This window comes from Chlamydotis macqueenii, chromosome 11 (assembly GCF_036417535.1).
Source record: "Chlamydotis macqueenii isolate bChlMac1 chromosome 11, bChlMac1.mat, whole genome shotgun sequence".
Lineage (NCBI taxonomy): Eukaryota > Metazoa > Chordata > Aves > Otidiformes > Otididae > Chlamydotis > Chlamydotis macqueenii.
The window spans coordinates 3,217,839-3,241,838 of NC_141566.1; the positions used below are offsets into that span (position 1 = coordinate 3,217,839).

General features: G+C 45.7%; 1 protein-coding gene across 6 annotated transcripts in view; it reads left to right on the forward strand.

The window, feature by feature from the left end:
• The first annotated feature begins 860 nt into the window (after positions 1-860).
• AMOT (angiomotin) overlaps positions 861-24,000 on the forward strand; it is a 58,447-nt gene continuing 35,307 nt past the window's right edge. For 2 of the 6 annotated variants that reach the window (XM_086756407.1, XM_086756412.1), the window contains exon 1: positions 12,496-13,293. The gene's annotated coding sequence lies outside the window, so the exon portion shown is untranslated. Of the gene's footprint in view, positions 993-11,058; positions 11,125-12,495; positions 13,294-24,000 lie in introns of those variants that run through there. The other 4 variants (XM_086756408.1, XM_086756409.1, XM_086756410.1 and 1 more) reach the window with 4 other exon arrangements.

Below are 24,000 nucleotides of genomic sequence, written 5' to 3' on the forward strand. Positions count from 1 at the left end.
CAAATGTCCTTTTGTTTTCACGTGGCTTGTTTTAACTAATGCGGTGTCCAGGTCTGTGTGCTCAATGTAGCAAACCTTGTACAGCAAGGGCAGAGGGAAGCTCAGCTTTATGGATTGTACAGAAAACATCAACGGTACTTGGAAAAAGTTAGTTATACGAAGGGCAGTCACCCTGCAGCACTGGTGACTCAGCAGCCACATGTGGGCATGTCAGCCCTGATGGGGCAGAGGGGGCCCAGAACATCCTTCATATTTGCAGTTTGGCTGGCCAGGAAGCCAGCTGTGCCAAAAGTACCTTTGTAACTGCTAGAATATCAAAACCTTTTGGTACAGCTCTGCCTTTCCAAGGAGGGGACTGTGTGTGGGCAGCGGCCATTTTGTGACTGATGCCATGATAGTGGGGAACACATCCCCCTCTCTTGGAGGGAAGGATGAACATCTCCATCCCCATCCCCCTTTTTCTGTGTGTTCCCCTTGACTCCTGCCTTCTTGGTCTGCCTCACAGCCCAGGCAATGTTTCACGAAGGACTTTTATGTGTTTAGCCCCCAGGTGCCTGCATGTCCCAGGCCTGTTGGGAGAGGAGCTGCCTCCATGGACCACCCGCCTGGACCACCTCTCCTCCATCGACCAGGACGTGGAAATCTAAAGGAGCCTAGGCAGGCAGCTCCCTTCCGACCCGGGTCCGCGCAGCGAGGGTTGTGCTCCCGCTCAGCGCTCGGGCGGTGAGGCCGGCCCGGCAGCTCCCGCCGGCGGGCGGTGAGGCGGCGGGGCGGGAGGACTACACTTCCCGGCCGCCTTTGCAGGCGCTTGGCCCAGCGGGGGATGCCGGGTGCCGTAGTTGCAGCCGCCTGGTGAAAGTTAATAACTGAATCTGGGGTAGGCACTTCCCAGAGCTCCTCGCTGTGTCTCATTGCCATGCCGGCTTTGTCACCTCGGAGGGAAGAGGAGCAAGATGGATGAGCGGGCGGCCGCAGGGGCAGGCGCCCGCGGGGTAAGGAGCGGGTGTGGACGCGGTGGCGGGGGGGAGGCTGGGGCCGCCGCTGCGAGGCCGGTTGAGGGAGGGGAGCGCGGCTTGGCCTCTGCCCCGCCGGCCCCCCTCCCCCGCCGCCCACTCCCAGGACGAGGAGGGGGCCGCGGCCGCCCTGCCCCGCCGGGATGCCGGGCTCGGGGGCAGGTGCAGCGGGGAGCGGGGCCGGTGTTCTCCCGGCGGAGGGGCGGCTGAGGCGGGGGCGCGCGGCGCCGGCTCCCGCCCTAACGGCTGCGGTGGCCCCGGCCTGGCCCTCGGTGACCAGCGCCCCTGAGGTAAACGGTGGCCGAAACCCCTCCGTGCCCCCTCCTCGCACCTCCCGGCACGGGGCTGTACGGCCCCGCCGCTCCCCCGAGGCGGGGGTTCTCCCTCAGAGCCCGGGGAAGGGGCTCCCCCGTTTCTCCGCTGCCCTGACGGAGACCACCTCCCTCCCCGGGGGGAAGGGCCAGTTCTGTGGCTCAGCCCGCCAACCCCGGGACCATGTCCGGCATTTGGAGGGGGGGGGGTCTTGGGGAAGTCTCGCTATGGCGAGGAGAAAGCTGCGAGGGCTTGCAGTGGGGTCTGTTCTTGGGCGTTGTGGTGGGGACAGAGGAGTCGGGGCGAAGGAAAGAGCAGAGCCACCCTGCCCCTTCCCAGGTCCATTTCCAAGTCCAGGTAATGCGAGGGGGTGTTTTACTACCTGCAGTCCTGCTGAGGAGGTCCAGGGCCTCTGCCCCTGCCACAGCTGCAGGAGATGGTGCCTGCCCTGCCCTCCTCTTCCCTCCAGAGTCCCTGTCCCTGTTGGCCCCAAACACCTGCAGGAGCTGATCTGCATCTGCCCAAACTCGGAATTAAGCAGAAGTGACTCCAAATCCTCCTGCTTTGATCTCCGAGAGAACAAAATGCCAGTCTGAGGGTGATAATCCTGGAAGAGTTAAAAGCTTTACGTTTGCATCCTTGCCTGGTAGAGAGTGGGGATCCCACCAGCACCTTGAGGCTCGGGGTTTAGCCATCCCTGCCCTCACGTTGAAAGATTATGCCTTTCCTTAGCAGTGTGGTTCAGGTAGGCCCATAAATATCACCAGGACTTTTACCAAAGGAAGAAGCAGAAGCCCAAATCCTGTCTGTCTCAGTACTTTTTGAGGACGGTGAGGGCTGAAAGGCCAAATCTTGAGTGTGGAGGAGCTGTGGTGGTCACAGCAACTTGGGTGACCTAAAATACCCACTGCTTTTGCTTGATGTTGTAACTAGCCAAGAACTGACTGAACAGCCAGCGTGGGGTAGGATAGCCCAGCACTTCTGTAGTGACTTCTCATGACATTCGGGCTCACGCTCTGGCCCTTGGCATCCTCACCTGGAATCTCCCATCATGAGATGCATAAAGAAGATCCCCATTCAATTTTCAGGTTAAAATTTTCAGAGTGTCACCTCTGATAAATAGTCCTCAATTCAGCCCTAATGCAATATAAAATAGCAAATTCCATTTTAATTCACTTTTCATTTTTGTTCTACTTCTTAATGGTAATTTTTCATTAAGCATCGGATCCTGTCCTAGTATTTCTCATTAGTAAGGCTCAAGGTGCTTTACAGAAGAGGTAAAAATACGATTACTCCAATTATCCTTATTAAGGCTTAGGTTTTGGGCAGCTTCTGCAGATAATACAGGTCATAAGTAATTAAGAGCACAATCTAATTAAAAGAAATCCCCAGTTGTAAACCGAAGTGCCACACTGAAGAAGCCAGTCTTCAAAGGCACGGCCTTGTAACCTAAACTCCCTGATCAGGACAGTATCCCATTAACCTGCAAATCGTCGCTCCCCTGACCCATCTGCCCCAACAGCAGGTACATCCACACGCCTGTGCAGGACCCAAGGAGGGAGAGGGTCGGGGAGTTTCAGTGACCAAAAGCAGTCTGGAGAGTGTTCTCCTGTTGAAGTCCCTTATCTTGTCATTTCAGTAATCAGTGTCTCGTGTTCGGAGGCTCACCAAAACGTACAGCCGGAACTGAGCAAGGTTAGATGTCGAACTAATTTAGATTTTTAGCAGAAATAGTTGTTGGAAGTTAGAAGCATTGCTCAATTGGAGTCAGGAAGATACAAAGAAATTTGTGGATCCAGTTTGTACATGACCTAAATAGAATTCTGCTCTGAACTTGCTCTGAACACCTTGTCAAATTTCGTCAAAGTTGGACATGAACTTTCAAGTTTGGGAATTTACGCTCTAGATTGCTAGTGCTAAACTGGGTCTGTGTATCCCAACACCTGTGTGTCCCCACTGGAAGCCGAGTATCTCGGGACCGCTGTTCATCTACATAACTCAGCAGCAGGGCTACGTGCATGAAATCCTTGTTCTCATTCCAAATACCTGCTGTCACATATTACTTATTCTGTGGGAATGTTTTTTGCTCCGATTTGTGGTTACGCAGTGTTCAGCAATGACCTAATTGCAACGTTCTCATTAGGCAGAGAAATTTGAGTTTGGCTTTACAGTTTACTTTCTCAGTAAGTAAATCATTGCTCCGTAACACCGTCTGCCATCAGGACTGTCACTTCAGCCCCGTGTTTTATGAGGGATCATAAGGCAGATGAAGGCACTTTGAAGTGTGTGTATCTACAACAGCTTCTCACATTTTACAATTTTAATGTCTAGCTTAGCTCAGACCATCTTGTCGATGAAAATTCCTGAATTTGATGAACTACAGCAGCTTTCTTACCACTAAAGAAACTGCAGCTGTGTTAGTTTGGTGTTGGGTAGTTTCCTTGAAAGCTGGTGATATACGAGCAGCTACAAATAAAGCTGAGAAAGGCCAGACGACTTTTCTGACTGTGATGAGGCTTAATCTTGGCCGGGGAACGCTGGTGTAATTTTCAAATGTAACTCAAAGGGATGCTGATTGCAAGTTACACTAAAATGAGGCCCTCAGTGCCCTGGGGTCTTGGAGAGACCTGTATCTTGATCTATCTGTGCCCTAATTTCTTCATTTGTATTGTGTTAAACTGTAATTCAGTCTCATATGCTGGAAACTTTGACTGGTAAGGCGTGACTTGAGCTGTGGGTAATGCTGGTGGTACTGGAAATCTGCGACAAATGACAGAAGGAAAGCTACAGAAATAAGGAAGCAGGGAGTGCAGACATTTTGAGCAGCAGAAGGAGAGAGGGTGAGAACGAGAAAGGGAGGAGGGACAAAGGAAGGAAAACTATAAAAGAAAAAGCAGGAAGAAAACTAAAATACCACTGTTGTAGGTAATGATTGGTGTGGTGTGGGTGAGGCTTTGCAATTGAACCAAATTTCCCTAAGAACATTATCATATGTCACTTAAGGAGGGAGGAGAAGGGAAGAGGGTTCCTGGAGAAGTGCATGTCCACACAATGAAGCCTTTGGTTTCTTCCCTTGCACATTTGTAGAACGCTCACGTCTTTCCCTTACCCCAGGAGACATTCCCATTTCCTTTCATTTACCAGTGTTTGGAAGGCGGAAGGAGATGAGGTGCTGTTGGGTTCCCTTATTAACTTAATCTGTGGGCAGCCCTACATAAATCATTGAATTTCCTAGTCTTGATAGAACGAGGTATTTGTACAATGAAGTCAAACAGAAGCCCGAGGTTCCTGCACGGGGAGGCTTTGACGCTGTTCCAGTCCTGTGCCTGTGACTCTTTACGCGTGCATTTCTTTGAAGTCTGAAGCTTAGGAGCCTGCATTAATGATCAAGGGACAGAGCTGAATACAGAACTTGTATGGTACGAAGGTAAAGGTGTGGGTATGAATGTGGGAAGAGAATATTTAAGAGCAGTCTGGCATGTATAGTTAATAATATTTTTTTTTAAAAGTAATCATGTTAATTTTCTATACTTACTCAAGTTCTCAAGGCTTTTAGCATCTTCTCATTCCATGTAGATCAGTGGTCTCTTGCTGAGTTCTCTCATGTTCAAAATATGCTTCCTTGAAAAGCAGAAAACTTGAGGTTTGAAACCTTTTCTCCTTTTCTACAATGGCAAACTTGCTCCGATCCCTTAGACAGGAGTCTGTTCCTCATGCAGCGCTTTGGAGCGCTGTGCTTGGCATTTGGCTGTCCCTCTGTCCCACTCAGCCAAGTGCCGGTGATCCCTGAATGCTTACAGAGTTCCGTGGGACTCTGCAGATGGGAGGCTCTTCTGAAGTTGAGATTTGTCAGGAGCAGAATGCATTAGAACAATTATTTCTGATTTTGACTGATGATTGTTAAAACTCCTTTTTACCACTGTGTTTGTTCCTTTTAAGGCTTTTAGCTGTTTCTTGAATTCAGGAGCTGTTCTTCCCATTTTTTACTTCAATAAAGTAAAACAGTCAAAGTAAAATGCTGTGTATCTTGCCACACTAAATATACAGATATCTACTGATGGAAACACTGAAATAGACCCTGGGTTTCAATTTCTGACCCACTATTTTAATTGCTTTTTCCAGAACTCCACCCTAATTGCTGCTTTTTGTTGATTGAACAGCAAATCAGTTCCCCTCTAAGCCCCAGGATTACCAAAATTCAGAAGAAGCAAAGGTCAGATTTTCAAGACAGCTTATATGTAAAGACCTTAGGAAGCAGATCCTAAGGTGGTATTTATGTTGTACCTGATACGGAGCTGCTTTCAAAATACTGGCCCTAGGCACCAGGGGATTTGCAGTCTGGATGTCTCCCATGTGATGGAGGGGTATAAACCTTCCACGGGGCTTTGGGAGCACCGGCCCCTCCCTGGTATCGTTCACACTCCCACATTTAATTCAGCCGTGGCTGCACGCTCCACCTGATACTGACTGTGCTCCTCAAGGGGAAAAACTGGAGACCACAGGCCTCTCCCCGTGAATGGCTGGGACCCCTTTCTCCAACCTAATATTGCTGCTGGAAACTGAATCTCTTCAGCATCCCAAACACTTGGAAGCCATCCTCATTAACAAGTTGCTGAGCCCCTTGCAGGTGTTGAAAGCGGGGGCTGGCAGGTCCAGCCCAGCGATGCAGCTCTGGGGCAGCAGCTCAGAGCTCGGCCGTTCTCCAGGAATGGCTTTACTCTGACTCCCATTGATAGGGCTGCAGTAGGAAGTCTCGTAAATGTTTTTTAAGCGTTGGATTTCTTTATGTATTTAACACCGCAGTGTAAATGAGTATTTATGAAGGTGTCTGAGGTCTTTGGATCAGATATGTCACATCAAGCTCTGATCCAAAGCCCACTGTAGCCCAGCAGCAAAACCCCACCTCTGACATTGTTCTCCCCTCTTGCCCTCGGGGAATTAAAAAGGCGAATTATTTTAAGCAGTTCAACATGTACTGAGCTTCAGTTTGTTAGCTAAGAAAGAGTATAATGTCTTTTCAGGACTATGTTCAAAACTAAAGAACAAAAAGCTACCTTGAAAAATGGCCGTTGGGAAGCAGACTGGCAAAAGCCAAGAAACTCGAGCCCTTTGCTAATGAATACTCTGTCCTTAACTCACATTGTCTCTTTTGTTTCCCACACTCTCACGAGCTGCACATGGATTCAATTTGCCAGCCTTTAACCCTTCTCACTGATGCCTGATCTGTGCATAGTTTGGAAACTGGGACAGCTGTCACTTAGGTACTTGGCTTTGTTTTTATTTTTTTTTTTTAATTTTTTTTTTTTTCTCCTGATCTGTTTGTCCCTGTGCAGTCTCTGGCTCGGATGCGGTAAAGTAATCCAGGAGGGGTGTGGACAAAGCCTGGGTGCATGCTAGGGAGAAGGAGGCAAAGCTTTTCAGCTTCCTGGCAAAGGGTGGAACAGAGAGAGGGCTGGAGGCAGGTTTGCTTTGATTAAAACACAGTAGCATTTCCACTGAGATTACTGCAGGAGATGTTGGTGCTATACTAGCACTTTTTTAAGAAGAGCTGGTTTTCTTGGCATAGCTCTAAAACTGATGGAAAGTCAAGGTGGAGCCAAGGGATTTGGCATCATGGGAACTTCTTACACCAGCTTGTCTTTGTGAACAGCACAGCAGAACTGCTTTCTGCAGAGAGAAGCATTAAACATCAGATGTTTATTTGTGGTGGTGAAATTTATTCCAGTGAATGATGATTGCCCATAGTAAACACACTTCTTAGTCATGACTGTATTGTTTCCAAACAGCTCCTAGAGTTGCTGTTTGCTAAATTGATAGGGATCTAATTAATCATTCATTTTAAACAAAAATGGCATTGCATATCAAAAACATAATATATTTTCGTTCCTCGTTTTTCCTCTAGATAACTATTGAACAAAGATCACCAGCAGAGAGTGCTGGTGCTCTTCCAGAACGTGGCAGCAGCTTCTGAAATTGATTGTAAAATCTAATCAGGTTTTGTTCCGTAATTCTATTTTTCGTTTTTCGTTTCTGTGAAAATGAAATATTAATCAATTATCTGTAACTTGATATCTTGTTGTCTCTTATTATCAATGTTTTTGTAGCTTACTAGAGGAGAAAGATTGTTTTTAGGAGCATGACTATGTCCTCAGAAAAATTATAATTGTCACTTTTTGAATCAATTATTTAAACAGAATTTCATAGATTTTGTTCGAATGCATTTGACCTTTCTTGTACATAACATTATTTCTCCTTTCATGTCTCTTCTTTAATTTCATGTTCAAAATAATCTGTTTACTATTGAGTACAGCTTCTATGAGGTGGGGGAAGATGGCCCTGCTCCTACCATTGGTGGAGCTCTAGCACCTATATGGGCGCTCATTGTTTCACTGAGACCATACTTTTAGCCTTCCCAGGCAATGGAAGGTTGCTTCCAGTCAAAGATAACTTTTGGTTGGGCCTCTTTCATTTCTCAGTTCTGAGTCTGATTCTAACATCAATCTTTAAAAGGAGTTGCAAAAGCTTTAAATCAAAAAGCACCCCCTCTCCCCCGTCCACATGTTATTTATCAATACAGTTGCACCATTCTAAGTCCCAAAGACTTTGAAGAGTTTAGGCTTTTTGGTTTGGAATCAGCCATGGTTTTCCCCTCTTAATCTTTATGATCATTGAAATATCAGGATTATCAAATCTGGGGTGGTTTTTTTTTTGTTTTTTTTTTTTTTCTTTCTGCAGAACCTGCTGTACATCTCGTGCTCTTGTGATTTCATACATTCTTTAGTCGTCAAGAGCAAACAAAGACTGAGTTGAAGTGCAGGGCCTCCATGCCTTAGTCTTACAATTCACTCTGATCCAAATCCATTGAAAGTTGAGGGAATCTTTTAATTCATTTCAGCAGATTTTGAAGAGGCATCTCTTTGAAAAGAGGCATGAGAAGCAAGAGTGCAGAGAAACAAGGGAGGTGGTCAACTTTTGTACATCAGGATTGTTAACATACAATAGACATCAGTTAAAGGTTTACAGGTCCCGCTTTTGGAGAAGAGCGGTGTCTTGTAAGGAAATCCCTTTGTCCAGACTAACCCTGCTGTCCTTATTTTGCCAAACTACACGTAAGTCTAGGGAACTGGGGTGTGAATGCATTTAAAGCAAAGCTGAAACATGTAATTTGTTTTTTTTCCATAGTTAGCAGTTGTTTATCACTCTTCTAGTTACACAGCTTTCTTCTGAAATTCTGCATAACAAGGGGCCAAGGTTCAGCAGTTAGAATAATTCTCGTTACAGGTGGTACCTGATCAATCAACTCATGGGTGACACATCACTGCTGACCTTTATATTGCGCTTCACCATGGTAAGCTCTTTCTTTTCTCCCCCTTCCTGTGCAGGCCCTTTCTTCACCCAAGGAACCATGCTGAACTTGAGTTACACTCCATTAGAGGTACCATCCACACTGACATACTTTTCAAAAATCTTCACACGCAGTAACATGCAAAACCGGAGATGAGCGGGAGCCGTGTTACAGTGTAAATCGCAATAAAGACAGGACATGAAGTTGGCTGAGCAAAAGTCTCTGTAGCAACTACTTCCCTCCCAGAAGTTATGTGGTCATTAAAGTTTTGTTATATAGAATTGGTAGAATAATAAACTTGTGCAGAAAGACACAGCAATTACTTAGTGAAGGAGAGTGGAATACATAGTGCATAACTATTCCTGGTGTTGTGTTTTGAAAAGTTGAATTTTTCTAGCGATTCTGCACATGTCAGGTTTCATAGTAGTAATTTCTAGTTTTCTTGGTCAATGAATACTTGTCATTACCATTTATTGGTGAATGATAACTGGTTTTACATACAATTCATGCCTCAATCTCATGTCTGTCAGATCCATTTTGTTTCTCTTCAGAAATCATAGCTGGTCTCCAGCCGTACCCAATGGCAGGACCTCGGGGAGCCTTTCAGGGTTTGTTACAGCTCGGGGCTGGATACAGCAACAACAGCAAATCCTCTAAATACAGCTCAAAAATGGCCATGACCACCCTGAAGGCCCTGGGTGCTGTGCTCCCCGGTGGTAAAATGGCAACAAAAGCTGCAGTGCTGTAGTGGGGCTGTACGGCCGGGTTTGCCGTACCCGCGGGCAGCAAGGCGGGTCCTAACTCCCAGCATGAGCTGGGAGAAACCACTGAGCCCTCCTGTACCTTGGTGCCTTCTCCACACATTTCTTGCAATTCTTAGGCAGTTTTGAAATCTCCTAATCTTACTTTGATCCGTGTCCCTTAATGTATTTGTTCATTTACTTCCTTTTCTTCAGTAAATATATCTGCCAAACTATTTGGCTTCTGTGGCAAGAAAGATAAAGTAATCTCCCTTATCAGAATTACCTACTCCTTGCTCCTGCTCACCTAGTAAACTTGGCCTCATCTCCTCTTCTTAGTCTTTTTTTACTATTGCTTGCATTACTGTTTGTTTACTGTAGGGCCATTATTTCACCCAGCAGCGTACTTACAGACCAGACAAAGAACGCCCTGCTTTGGTGGTGGTGGGGATGTACTGTCTGGTCCCAAGAGCTAAAATGGCCCTTCTCAGCACTGTGAACAGTTTATTTTTATGTGCAAGAAGAAAAGCTCTGTTAAACTGGCCCGAGATCAGAGATCCACGGAAATTAATTTGCACCCCTCTCAGCTGCAGTGAATGGAGTCGGGGCTGGGCGGCGATTCCTCTCTGTACATGAGGGATAATATCAGCAGCTTCCTGAGCTCCAGCTGCCGTGGACAAAGGACAGCAGAGTTACAGCGATTCCTGGAGGGAGGAACTTTAAGATGGAGGAATTTTGAAGAATGTGAAGGACAACCTCTTAAAAAAATGTAGGTGGAGCAATTCCAGGTCATCCAAACACTTCATAAGCCCAAGATTTATTTTCCTCCTTTGAACTAGTTTGCCGTTGTGGCGTTTATCTTTTGTGCTTTTTAACACATCTACTGTGACCTTTGTACGATTGCATAAATTGGCCCGAGTGCGCTGGAACAGTTAGTAGGAACCCCTTTCTTGTGTTGTTTCCTGAATTCCCACATTGTGGCGTGATGTGTGTATGGAAACTGCTCGCTTCCTCCGCTGGCAGCCGTTCAGCTGTGTGCTGGAGCTCCTGAGGACTGGGCTGGGCGGGGAGCTGGGCGAAGGGAGGATGCAGGGGGAGAATATTTTAAGGAAGAGAATGCGGATTTCGTGCAGCTTTGTTCTTTTCCAGTTCCGATAAAGCTGCTATCTCCAATTGTGTGGGTTAAAGATGAGCAGCACTGGTGCTCTGTAGAGTAAACAGTGGCAGATGAGTGGAGGTTAATACGCCTCGGGCAAGGCTAGCTGCTTTTCAGTGTCTGCTTTAAGCAATATTTTTGCTTTCCCGATGACTCTACCTTCTCTCTTTACTCCCTGCTATTTTCTTTTGGCATGTGGGAGGGAGACAGGATGTGTGATTGAAGCATAGTTTATAACTCTTCAGCTCGCCGTAGCTATGTATTTCCCTTACAACTGCACCCCGCAGCATCTAGCAAATATGTGCTTCATTAGCTTGTTCTGTGTTGTCTTTTTTTTTGACATTTGCAAACTGTAAGGTTATGGGATGTTAATGAACTGTTTACACGTGTTCCTGCATTTGTTCCAATGAATGAATGTCAGTTGGGGGGGGGGGGTTATACATGCTGCATTTGGGATTTCTGAAATTTGACTTCCTGATTTTTTTTTCCAGATCTTTCTTTTCAATGTTCAGAGTTGAGAATGTTGGAAAGGATTCATTTGCTTAGAGTAATTAAAAGGTAAATGGCTGAATCACGTTATCTCTTCTCACACAAAGAGCCCTAATGAACCGAGTAGGCCAAGTTTCGCAGTGCAAGGATTTGACACGCGGACAGTTTTTGCACATTTAGTGCTTTTGGAAACTGGTGTCGTTTTATGGCCAAACCTTACCAAACTGGGATTATTTGTGTGGTCAGGCCTTAGTGTATGAAATCAGCTGTGGACACACCATAACAGCCTCTCTCATATTTTGTTTTGCTCTTTCTTGGAATGACAAGTTAGTGACCAGGAGACAAGTAGAAGCTGTTTCTCGGAGATGTCCTCCGCGTTCTCTGTCGGAGTGACCCCGTGGGGGAGGGATTTGAGCGCATTGTGTGCGAAAGCCAGAGGAGGAGGTGAATTGTGAGAAAGGTGAGGTGCTATTGTTGGTACACAAGTACGGCCCTATTGAAGGGCCAGTTTATCTCAGGCCTTGTTTAGGCTGGGGATTTGCCCTGATTATAGGCATCAGGCGAGGAGAAGTTGAAGTTGCTTGCCCCATATCGGAGCAAGAGCTTCTCTGATACAGAGGTGAGTACCGCCGCAGAGATGACTGCGTTATTGCCATTACCAAGTGCTGTTAGATCTTCCAAAGCAGGGAGATTGGCTGAAGCCTTTCTTTTGGGATCCTTTTCCTGGTGTGCTTTGAATGGAGACATAGGCACAAAAGTGGTATGTTCATGCTGTTCTTGAAAGGTTGTTACTGGTTTAAAGCCAAACTATTTTTAAGTTGAAATTCTACAGTGTGAGTCCAGGTGCTAAAAAGCCTTCAACAAAACCCACCTCTGAATGCGGCTGCTGTCTTTGATCATGCAGTAAAATGATGAAAGACAGCAAAATCACAGTTGCGTTTGGGGAAAATGTGGGATTCTCTTCCATCTCCTCTTTCCACAACAGCCGTTAGGTCCAGCCCTGGCAGAGCAGGAGAGGTCCGTGGATGTTTACGGTTGTGATAGACTGAGCCTTGGAAGACTCCGTGATGTAGTTCAATATCCTGCTTGTACGCAGTTAGCCGTGGTGGGTTCCTGCCACCCTTTCCATTATTTTCAGCATTTGGCCAGCAAAAAGCGAGCGAGTCAGCCGGTGCAGGTGGGTGCGAACTCCCGGAACTCCCCTGCCTTAGCCGAACGGTTTGAGGACGAACCCCAGTGCTGGCTTCCGCAGGTGGCAGCGGCGAGGGCCACCACCGGCCCGGGCGGCTCCGCCAAGGCCACGGTAGTGGCCGGGGGTGGAGGCGGGACCGGAGGCGGGGTCGGCGGGGGCGGCCCCGGGTGGGGGCGGTGCGGCGCTTCCTCCCCGCCCTCGGCGGAGCCCCGGCCCGCGGGGCGCCCGCGCCGCAGAGCCAGGCGGAAGGAGGCGGAGGAGGGAGCCGAGCTGCCCGGCCCTGCCAGCCCTGCCGCCGTGGGACGCCGCCACCGCCTCGGCCCCGCGTCCGGTCCCGCGGCTCCTCCGTGCTCGCCTCGCCCCGCTGCGCACAGGTAACGAGGCGCGGAGCAGGGCGGTCTCCGCCGGGCGCGATGCTGCGGGCCGCCCTTCCCTGCCGGGGCCGCGGGCGCTGCCGCTGACAGCCGAGCCTGCGCCGGGCCACCGCCGCCGGGACGCGGACTTTCCCTTCTTTTTGTTTATTCTGCCGTTCTTCAGATCCCGCTGTCTTCCTTCCAGGGACCGCGGGCAGGTCCCATCTGGCTGCCTTGGATTTTTACCGGCCATCTTCATTGCCTGTCTGAAAGCATATTTATTTTTAATAAAAGAAAAAGAGGAGCCACAAATCCAGTTGATACCCTGTTCCCCTTTATGTGGAGTCCGGTTTATTTCTGCAATTAAAAAAAAGTTTACTCCCCCTCCCTTCAGTTTTATTGACACTGAGGATGAAGAAGGATTTGCAAGTGAAAGCGCCTTGAAATACATCATCTTTTAGAGAGAGCTCTGCAGTTCGCCCGTTGAGTCTCGAATTCCACCCTTTGCCCCTGCTGAATCCACTCTTCTGCCCTTTACTCTCTGGGGTAAAAAAACCAAACAACAACAACAAAAACCCGAGGGGGAAAAAAATACCTTTGGCAGCAGGGAAGCTTTGTGTGACTGACCCAACGAGCTACAAGTGTCCAGTTTCTGAAAAGAAGAAAACCCTTTTGTCTTCAGCAGATCAGTAGGTAAGAGACGTGCGGCATTCATTCTTGCAGCCTAAACCTGGGAGTTAGGCTGCCTCTCTTCTCTGTCAGCTTTTGCCCATCGCTTCTCTCTCCTGTAAAGATTACTCTTGCAGAATTCTTGCAAAAAAAACCAAAAAAAAACCAAAACCAGTCATCCATTCATTTAACCACTGGCAGTAAATAGCCAAAATTAATAGTGATGTACTTGTGTGTGACTGGTTAAAGTGAAATTCTGTGGAAGTTGCTGAAGTGGGTTTGTGTCAGGCTGTGTTTGAAAGCAGCTGTGTTTCTTGTGGTGCTCTTTTCTTTCGAGAAAATAATCACAGTCATTGTGCTTGTAATCCACGTGTCAAGATTGGCTTTGCTCGTCATGCTTCATGGAGAAGCATGTATGTGCGTTTACGTATGCACGTGTGCAAACAGGGCTTCCACAATCAGTTGAGATTTCTTGTTTCCCAGCGGAATTTGTTTTCTATTAAGTGCTTTTCTACTGTCACAAGGTGTAAAAGTGTTGAACTCGTAATTAACACACTTTAACAGATTATTGAACAAGGCTAGGAACATGCTTGGCACTGTTTGGAGTGAGTATGAGGATATGTTTTCTTTGTTTTGAGATATTTTTTTTTTTAAAGTAAGACTGAAAACGCAGCAGGGACATGTGCACATAATAACTGGATGGAGGCCCAGCCTCTGTGCAGGGAAACATATTTTGTAGCGCACTCCTTTCTCTAGGGGCCAAGTGCTGAATGTGTGCTGTTTTACAACTGATAGTACCGCTGTGCATTTCCAGTTTTCCTTCTCCCCCAGCTCTGTACCCGCATACCCGCATCCCACGGCCAGACTTTCATTGCTACCGGCCTTTTGAGCAAGGGAAGGACCTGTGGAATTTCGTGTGGCTGCTAGTAGGAGTCCTCTTTGCAGGGAGGATTACGTTGTTCCCTGTGGAAACACGCAGCATCCCCCCGCAGGAGGGCCTGGCTGTTTGTGTGGTGAAACCAGCCTTGACATCACGCTCTTCCCCGCTGCGTGGGTTTTTCCTGTAGATGATACAGGAAATGCTAAGTACTGGTCTGTTGTGGTCCCTGTTCCTCTCTTCCCCGCCCCCCTTCCCTGGAGGGATTTCTCTGAGGAAAAAAAAGGTGGAAAAGGTGTCCCGTTCCTCCCTTAGAAGGGGAGCAGCAAGTCAGTGTGCTCTGAGCTGATGGACCCCCACAGAACTGAGGGCACCTCAGACTCTGCAGAAGTGTAACAGCCACTGGGGCACCTTCCAAGGGGGCTGGGGCAGGTGGCTGACCAGGGCCATCTTGGAGGAGAGGACGTGGCATAGGTTTTGGCTGCTGTCTCACTTTTTTTCTAGAAACTGAGCCTTTCTGTCAAATCAGGGTGGGAACACGAGAACTGTCTTTTGGAGCTTGTCCTACACCCTTGTGGTGCTGCTCCTGTATGAGTGATGGGCAGCATCAAGTCGATTTTTCAGGGCTGGTATAAAAACATGAACTCTACCATCAAGACCGTGACCCCGTTAAGTCTTTGGGTCAGTCTTTTGCCAGGCTTACCTCAGTGACTGCTCCTCCTAGGAGTGGTGTTGTGAGCTGATCCTGGAATAATTTGTCCCATAGTTGAAGTTGCAGGTTCATCTGGGGCACTTGGTCTCCACTTTTTCTCCAGGACACTTATTTGCAATATCACTCCTGTCCTTAAAACATTCCTGGGAGCCACAAACAAAACACAGAATGATTTGTTTCTGCTCTAGCGCTTTCTTGAGGGGAGGCTAGGATTTCCAGGAGGAGGGAAAGAGATGCCTGGTCTTTCCCCAGGCTCGTTGCTGGCATCTCATAATTTTGGTATTGTTTGGCATGGCACATATTGAAGTTGTGATGGGTGGTTAATATACTGATAGCGTGGTTCATCATTCCACCGATTTATGGTGACACGTGACATCAGATTGTGCCATAAATGTGGGAGAATCAAAGCCTTGCTCTTTCCTGAAGCGTGCTTGGGCGACTTTGGGCTAACGCATGCTTTGTAGCACAGAATGCCGTGGCTGGGCCACAAGGTTTTCATATGCCTATAACACAAATGTATAAAGATTCTCTGTGGTCTGTAACACAGCTCAAAGGCCAGCTGATTTAGATGTGCTTGAGTGTTAAGGTCGGGAGATCACATTCCACAGGTTACTAGATGAAAGTGCTTGAAGGAGGGTATAGCATAAATATTTGATTCATAGAGAAGGGATTGGTGCAAATCCTTTTGTCCCTTCTCAAAGATGTTCTGTAGGCAAAGAACTGTTAGGAGAAAAAAAAAAAAACACCAGCAAACAGCAGAAAACTTGTAACTTCTTTGTGCTAGAGGAAGTAGGATGGTAACATAGTGTATTATGGTTGAATTCCACTAAAGTTCTTCTAATGGGATACACCATCTTGAAGAACAGCTAAGAGGACTAATGTTTTTAGATGTAAAATGACTCATAATGCAGGGGCTCTTGAAGTTGGGTTTAACGTTGTATGCAAACATTGCCAGCTGGTGGGGATCCTTCTGGATAAATAAGAACTATATTTGTACAAGAAGGCTTGAAGTGATGTGTTTCAGATGCATCCTGATTAGCATAAGCCATTCACTTCGCAAAAGAATAGCAAGAATCCCAGAAGTGTAGATAATTTAATAGTTCTCTTGTTCTCTTTAGCCTGTCTTTCATTAGCAGACTGACCAGTCTTTTTGTTTATTTTTAAATAAGGTTGCTTTCCTGCCATGTTTCCTTAACCATGACGGTGAAATTGAGAATTTGCAACCCCCAAGTTCTCAAAACACAAGCGTGTCTCCCTCTTCTATCCCTTCCTTTTGTCTCTAGTTGAATGTAATGATGTAATGTGATTTTTTTTGGGGGGGGGGGGGGGGGAAGGGGTGGTAGTGATGGTGATTTTTTTTTTTTTGATGGACCAAAACTTGCACTGTTTGACTTTCTGTAGCACCCAGCACAATGATGTCTTGGTCCACGGGTAGGGCTCACAGTTACTACAGTGAATGAACAGCTGAAGTAAAATTTCAGCTCATTAAAGGCTTTATTTTGTTAACACGGAGCAAAATCTGATGGAGGTTTAGGTTGTTGCTGTATTCATGTGTATTCTGAGATAAGTCTTTAATTCTAGAATTAATCTCTGTGTATGTTAAGGTACAAATACTTGTAGCTGTGAATGAATTTATCTGTTTGGACCTCTCTTGGGGCAGAACTCCGTTTTGCAGTTCTTGCTTCATTCTTACTGCCAGCTTTTAACGAGCTGCAGAACTGTGACCCGATGGAAAGACAAAACCCGATATAAGAAAGCTCTTACACGTTAAGAGTTTGTATTAAACTAAAACCTGGCTCCAAACACCTGTAAATGATGAGATTGTCCATTCAGTGCAGAATATGGTGTGTGTTAGATTCTGTTCTGAAGTAAAGAGAAAACTATGAACTTGTTCTTGGCAAAAGGTTCTTGGATTATTAGATGTTCCCACCTTGGGGTGAAGTGTAAATGCTTTCAGAATAAAGTAAGAAAGATGCCTGTTTTCCCCCATCTAACTGCTGTTGCATATTCCCATGTTTCAGAGTATTGTCAGACGCTCGCTTTTGAAGAAGTCTTCTCAAAGATTTCCTAATTGAAATGGCCTTATGGATTTTTTTCGCTGTCCTTGTTATTGTGGACGATACAGTGGGAGTGGAATGTCCTTGGTTGCCAATGTTTGCTGCTAGGTATCCCCCTTCCATGGAGACCAAATGTTTATAATAGTGTGAAAACAGCCATTCTTGGTGATTGGCAATAAGGTTGAAGGCTCTCTTTCTCCTCTTCTATCCGCTGAAATACGAGAGAGGACTTGGATCTCTTGGTTCTTCTCAGAAGTGTTCCAAAGTGCCTGTTGCTGAGGTTATAAAGTTTCAAGAAGCACTAGAGGATTTGTCAAAATGATTTAGTCCGTTGTGTTGAATCTGGGCCACAACCGATTTCTGTAAGCTCATTTTCTGCTTTCAGGAATTCTTTGCTTGTCTTACTTGCTGATGGGTAGTTACTTTTTAGGTTAGACTTTCATCTACCTCTTTCCCTGATCTTCTCTCTCTATGTGCCCCATATATGGCATCCTCATATTGTAGGCTTTAGATCATTGTCTTCATGAAAGAACAGGCACATAGCTGCCCTATGAGTCCAGTTTGGCTGCTGGAGCTCCTCAGTTGTTAAACCCTTTTAGACTGGAGAGCGTGTATTCCCAAACAGCTCTGGAATGCAGTGCCGGCCACAGGAAGGATTGCATACTGCAGCCTCCACGCTGCGGCCGGACCTTCAGCTTTTGCGAAAGTATTTGGTTCGTGCTTTGAACAGGTCTGATGCTGAAATTGTATCCATGTGAAAATACTGTACTGTATGGAAGGCTCTAAGGTCAGCACATAGCCAAATCTTGCACATTACTTGGCTCTCCAGAGTAGCCTTGAAAAGTAATCTTCAAGACAGAAAAAAAAAAAAAAATCTCAAGAACTTTGGGAAATAATAATGTAAAGGAGCTCCTAGGGGCAATTAATTTTTAAACATGCAATATCGTATTTTCTTACTTGCCTGCTAGGCCTGTAAGCGAAAGGAGTTTTTCAAGGGTGATGAAATTTGTGTTTACCTAGACACTTGGATGTCATTTTTAAAGCGAGAATGTATTTGAAACTTACCTGTGTGTAAAGGGCCATTCAGGGCAAACCAGCCTTTTGATGTAAGTGGGAGACTGGTGAACGAGGAGTGAATAGGTGAATGAATAGGAATGGAAAAGAAAAAGTCACGAACAAAACAAAGAACTGAGGACAAAATAAAAAGGCCTGTGGAAGCAGAGTTCTCAAAGCCTTAAAATCATGTCTTAGTAGAGTAGTGGTTATGTGAGGTACTCAGCTTAAGTGAAGGAAGAACGTTTACTGGAGTCTCCTGCAGCACCTGGGGATCAAAAGCTGTGGTCATCCTTCACGATGGTGGTTGGATGTGTCATGCTGCGTTGTGAGCAGCTCCAGTATTGCTGGCTTAGCGCTGGAAGAGCGAGTGCTCTCTCCTGTTTCTAATAGCTGGATCATCTCTCATTTTACTGGCACGCAGTCTGCATTCTTGGTCCTGCACAGGGGTTCGGAGATAAATACTGCCATTCATACTTGTTGCTTTTTTACTTTCTCATCCTCTCTCAGAATGACTGTTGTCTAGTTTGGTTGTGTCTAAGCTTAAAATAACCTTTTATTTTTTTAAAGTACTGAAAATCTGTGGGAGTTTGGAGAGGTCTTTGGTCATTTTCCTTGATAACTGCTGTTGGACTATATATTGGTTAGAATATAGAATCAAGACTTTGTTTAAACCATTTAAAAGTTCACTGATCTAATAAAAGTGTTTTTTAAAGGCCTTGCATTAGCAAAGCGGTGTCGAATCGTAGACCAAGATGCTGAGCAGTTCTCTTATATGAAGGTTTATGAATTAAGTTTTTGTTCAATGAATTAATTAGCATTTGTAAGACCTTGTCTAAGAGTTGTATCACAGTAATGTTTGTTTGCTTTAAAATGCTTTGTGTCTCTACATAACTTGTTTTTTAAGAGAATTACTTAATCTCTTAGGATTATTTACTGTAACCCTCAAGGAAAGTAATTCCACATTTCAGTGACTTTGTTCACTCCAGGGTTTGGTGGACTTTCCTGCTGTTCTCATTTGGGTGGTGCTGTGTCCAGCTGAAACCAATTTTATTGCTTCATACTGGGGCTAGCCCGCCTTGTTGTGGGGCTTGGGAAGAACAGGGTGGGAAAACATATCTTCCTAGTTTTCCCATTGTCTTCTTGAAAAGAAACAAAGCTGAAACCTCCTCCTTACTTCTGGAGACACAGAACAGGAAAACGGTGTAAGACAGCCTGCGGAGGTGCACAAGGAATTGGTAATCATCACAACTGAATGCTGATATTTGTATTAGGTAAAAACAAATTTGAAACACTCTTTACTGCGGAATGATAAAGGTTGAAGAGACTGAGAACAATTATGTAGTCTCTTCCACCCTTCCTTTGGGTAAGGTCAGGGAACTGTAGAGATCAGGCAGAAGAGAGTACTCTGAAAAAAACCACAGCTTTTGCTCTTGCCAAGTTGGGATTGGGTGTGGAGCACTCGAATCTTGTTTTAAAAAAATAAAAAGTAATTTAAAAAATCTTAGCACCCGTGGGGGAAGAGTGGATTTACCACCTGGCAAAAGACCAATGTATTTCTCATATGGGGAAGTGGGGATGGTGAGAGAGAATGGGAGGCCACTGGCCCTGTCCCAAGTTGCTCGAGTGGCATTTTGAATGGGTGTTTCCGTGGAACAATCTCAAAAGGCTGAATGGGAGATTGGGGCCCAAGATGGTGCTTGTGGGAGGCAGACGGCTTTGAGGGAGCGCTTCATCTCCAGCGAGACGCAGGATAGCAGGTTTTCCATCAGTCCCATCCCTTCCCCATTCCTCAGGCACTGGAGAGCTCCAGACATTTCCTGCTGCAAGCACTGCTGGCGTTGACTACAGCTGCGAGTGAGAGCTGGGGCAAGGTTAGTTATTTTGGATTTGTGCTTGAGGAGCAATGTGTTACCTGTGGTTTCTCCACCTTCAGTGAAGGTCATTCTGGCACATCTCAGTGCTTAAGTGGCATAAGATTGTGGAGTGTTGTTCACACTGCACCATCAAAACACAAACATGCAGATTTCCTTCGGTAGGGGACTATTGTGTAGCTCTGGCTTTTTGTTTCTGCAGCTGCTGGGGATACCTTGCAGAAATATCTTCTCCAGCTCTAGAAAATACTCAGGAAGTTCCCCTGCCTTCTGCTTGCACAGGTTCTGGGATGCCTACATCCTCGACCAAAGCCATTTAGATGGAGTCTATGCTTAAAGTATTTGCTGCTCCAGTTGTTATGGGAAGTCCTTCTAGTAGTGTTGAAGCTTGTAGTAACACGGAAGAAGTTTTACTGGTATGGTTTACACAAGATTTCCTGAGTAATTTACCTGAAAACAATTATTTCCTAGTGTACCTGCATCGGCTTTAGAGTGGTTGCTGGAATAGCTGCATTGAAAGAAATAAATTCCCTGAGTGACATAGTTGTGGCAACAAAAAACATAAATGTATGCCAGGACTTAGCCAATCAATGCTGCACTGAAACAAATGTACTAATATCTTCCTCCCAGTGTGGTGGTGAGGCTTAATTAATCATCTCACAAGTCATGAAAGGGTTTTACAAGGTGTACATGAAAAACCCAAGTGGTTATGATAAAAGCACAACACCAAAACCACTTTTATAACATCCGTGCTTTCTAAAAATTTGTTGGTCTGGATCTTCTGTTGGGTTTTGCTTTAAAAAGAAATGAATGCAGGTCCATGTTTTTAACCCATGTTACCCACTGAGATCACAAAATGGGCTTGCTTCGTGATCCTGGGTTGTCCCAGTACTGCACTGGGTTTGTTCCCTTCCTTGAGCCGCAGCGTTTCGGAATGGGCATTGCCAGGTCTGTTAGACTGACTGACAACTGATAAGTTAATTTTATTTTAACTGTTTCTTTTTATAAAGAAAAAAAAAGGCAGCCATTTGAAAAAAGGAGAGCCTGTGCCTGCTTGCTTTCTGTATTCTGTGGCTGGTCCCGTTAAATTCTGTAAAACTGCTTTATGAGGAAGAGCTCCTCCTTATGGGGGCTTAAAATAGTTTAAATTGTGGTAAAGCTAGAAAAAGCCAGAAAATTCCATGCTAAAGTTAGGCCATAGTGATTGTTTTCTTCTCTACACCCTTCTCCACCTGCGATTTTTATTTATGTCAAGGATACAAATTTTCAGGATGTCACAACTGACATAGGAGGAAAAACTACCTTAAGGCAGCACAGCATAAAACAACTATCTCTGTTTAGGGAGTGTATTTCCATTGTTTTCAGGACTTCAGCTTTTAGGTTCGAATTTTGACTTTATTTTTAATGTAGATGGTGATTCTAATCTTTTTTTTATCTCACCAGCAATTAAAGCAGCCTGATCCTATCAGTAGGGACAAATGATGCACTGTCAACGTTTTGCTCCCTTCTGATAATGCACATGAAACTGGTTTGCATGTTTGAAGATTACATTTTACTCTCACATGGTTTTCATTATCTGAGAGCCCCGAGGAGAGGCCTGGACTAAATCAGAGAAGGAATGGAGAAACCACACAATGCAATGAAAATGGTGCTGAGGCATACTTGGGATAGTTGCGGGACAGGGGCCGCTGACGACAGAAGCAGGGCGCTGCCTGAGTGCTAGCAGCAGCGAGAAGCGGAGCGTTGTTAAAAGACAAAACAAAACTTGATGTTGAATTAAAATTGCCGCTTGGGTTTACAACAAGTCCCCGATTCTACAAGGATAATTACTGGAAATCCGTGAAGTTCGAAGCAGATGAATCTTGCTCGGTATGCTCTGAAATGAGACCTGATGTGACTAAACCTGTGGGAGCTTGATCTGGTTTTATCGAGACAGCGTCTAAAAGGTGAGATTTTGGCCTTTATGAAGTCAGTAGCAGAGCTCCCGTCGCCTGTGCTGGCATTACTGTTGCACTAAAGACGCAGAAATTGCAGTGCGTGCCACAAAAGGGTTGTCTCTGTGCAGATGTGAGAGTAGCGCTTGGTAGTGCTGCGTAACAGTTTAAGTAACTGAGTGGTGTGATGAATTCACGTAGAAATATTCCAAATAAGAACAGCGGGATGAATATACCTAGACTGATTTTGCTGTTAGACCAGTATATTCAGCATAAATCCTCCTGCACCGTCGACTTTTGCAATTTTATAGAGAAACTTGAAATTCCATAGCATTCTTATCAAAATGCTTAAAAGCCATGAAGCGTTCTTATTCATACCAGGCTGTGTGAGTGTTTATTTGTCTCCTTTCTTTTTTTTTCCCCCTTTGTAATATAAAGCCTAAATTATGTTGGTGGAGATTATAGGTACTTCCCTTGAAGAAATTGATACTTTAGAGTGAGGGAGCAGTAATTGAAAGGTCAAGTAAGGTCTTTTTAGTTTTTTCCTTAGAAATGCTGTTTAGAGGGGTTTTGGTGTTTATGTCTTCACTTACTTACGTCAAGCTAGACCAAGCAACTTGCTGCTTTTTCTTCAGACCTGCCAGGCTTTCTTGTGCTGTTCTGTGCCCAAATCCCAATGCCATGAGCGTTTGAGGAGAACGGTGGGTGGCTCTTGGCTGGCAGTCTAGTCTGTGCTGAAGGTGGACTCAGTGTGGCCCGGAGAGTTGTTAGAACCATGAACAATCTTTAGGTGTTCTGGTGGCCTCTCGCTATAATTGCCTGGTGATCTAATCTAATGGGTATGCACATTATTTGCACCCCTCCGGGTGACATTGTTCTTGTTTTTAGTTAAAAGAAGGAAGTTTTTCTTGTTTGCCTGGTGACTCTGTCCTCCTGGTATGAAGATGAGTAATGTTGGCGCTGCTCCATGCACCTGCTCAGTGCCACCCTCCAAGATCACCTGAGCCACAGGCAGCAGATCCAGGCAAGCAGGGACTGGATGGTTGAATGAAAGCTGGGGAAGTGTTTATGGTTGGAGTCTGAAACCTGCTTTTAGTTAGGAGCAGGTGCTAAAACGCTATCACAACTCTGGGATTCGTTGTGTGCCTCCTTGCAGGTTTGGACGTTGGCGCCAGACGTTGGGAACCTTTATTCTCAAGGACTATCCCAGTGTGCATTCTTTCCCTTCCTCCTCTTTGGGCAGGGCTGAAATGAAATGAAGAGCATTCAGTGATAACCTGCGCTGTTCATTAAATAATTTTGGACCTCGCCCTTGTGAGTCTCCTAGCCACTTCAAAGTGAGCGTGTGTGCGGAACAGCCGTGTTTCCAGTGGTCTTACAGACACTCAGGTTAAGTGAATTTTGCAGGATCTGGGATCAGCCTGCTGGGTTTTGCACAGGCCAGGTAGCAAAGGCATATTTCTATTAAACAGTGGATGACTCAACACGTGAGCTGGTCTCTGCGGTTGCCCGGGGACTTCACAGCCAGTCCTTTCTATACTGCCTCTGTTTTGTGCTCCCCTCCTCTCTTACAGTGTGTAGGTATGTCTGAGGATAACTCTGCACCTAAAAAACCAACCTGAGACTTCATCTAACTGACAGCATCCCATCACCTGCTGCCAGCCAGGATAAGCAGTGTCACGTGCACATCTTTTAAGAAAAACACAGAATCCCTTAGCAAAATTTCCTGCTTCAGTTTGGAGTCTGTCACTGCCGCTGGATCATTTTGTGTATGGGTGACACAAAATTGAGTAGTAAAACTGAAAGTGCTTAACTGTACTCCAGCCCTTTTGAGGTGGTGAACCTGTTCCCATCCCACCTGATGCGTTAGCTAATTAGCTTCTTGGCTGAGCAGTAATTCTGGGCAAGTATGTACAGGCTGTCCTCGCAGGGACTCCTGCATTCCTCTTCGTTTCACAAGCTGAAGAAAGATGCTTCTCTTTGCTTGTGAGGCTGTTATTGCTCCATGCAGGTTAATTGAGCTATAGCATTATAGCCACTCATCAAACAGTGGTGAGTAGCTCACTTGTCTAAGCTTGTTTATTTTTATAATGCTGAAAAATATTTGCATGCTTTACAGAAATGTGCTGCTTTGGTTCCTTACAGCCTGGCAGTATTATAATTTTAAATTCTTCATTAATCTTTCTTCCTCACGAGGGACTGGCAAGGTTCCTGTGCATAATTA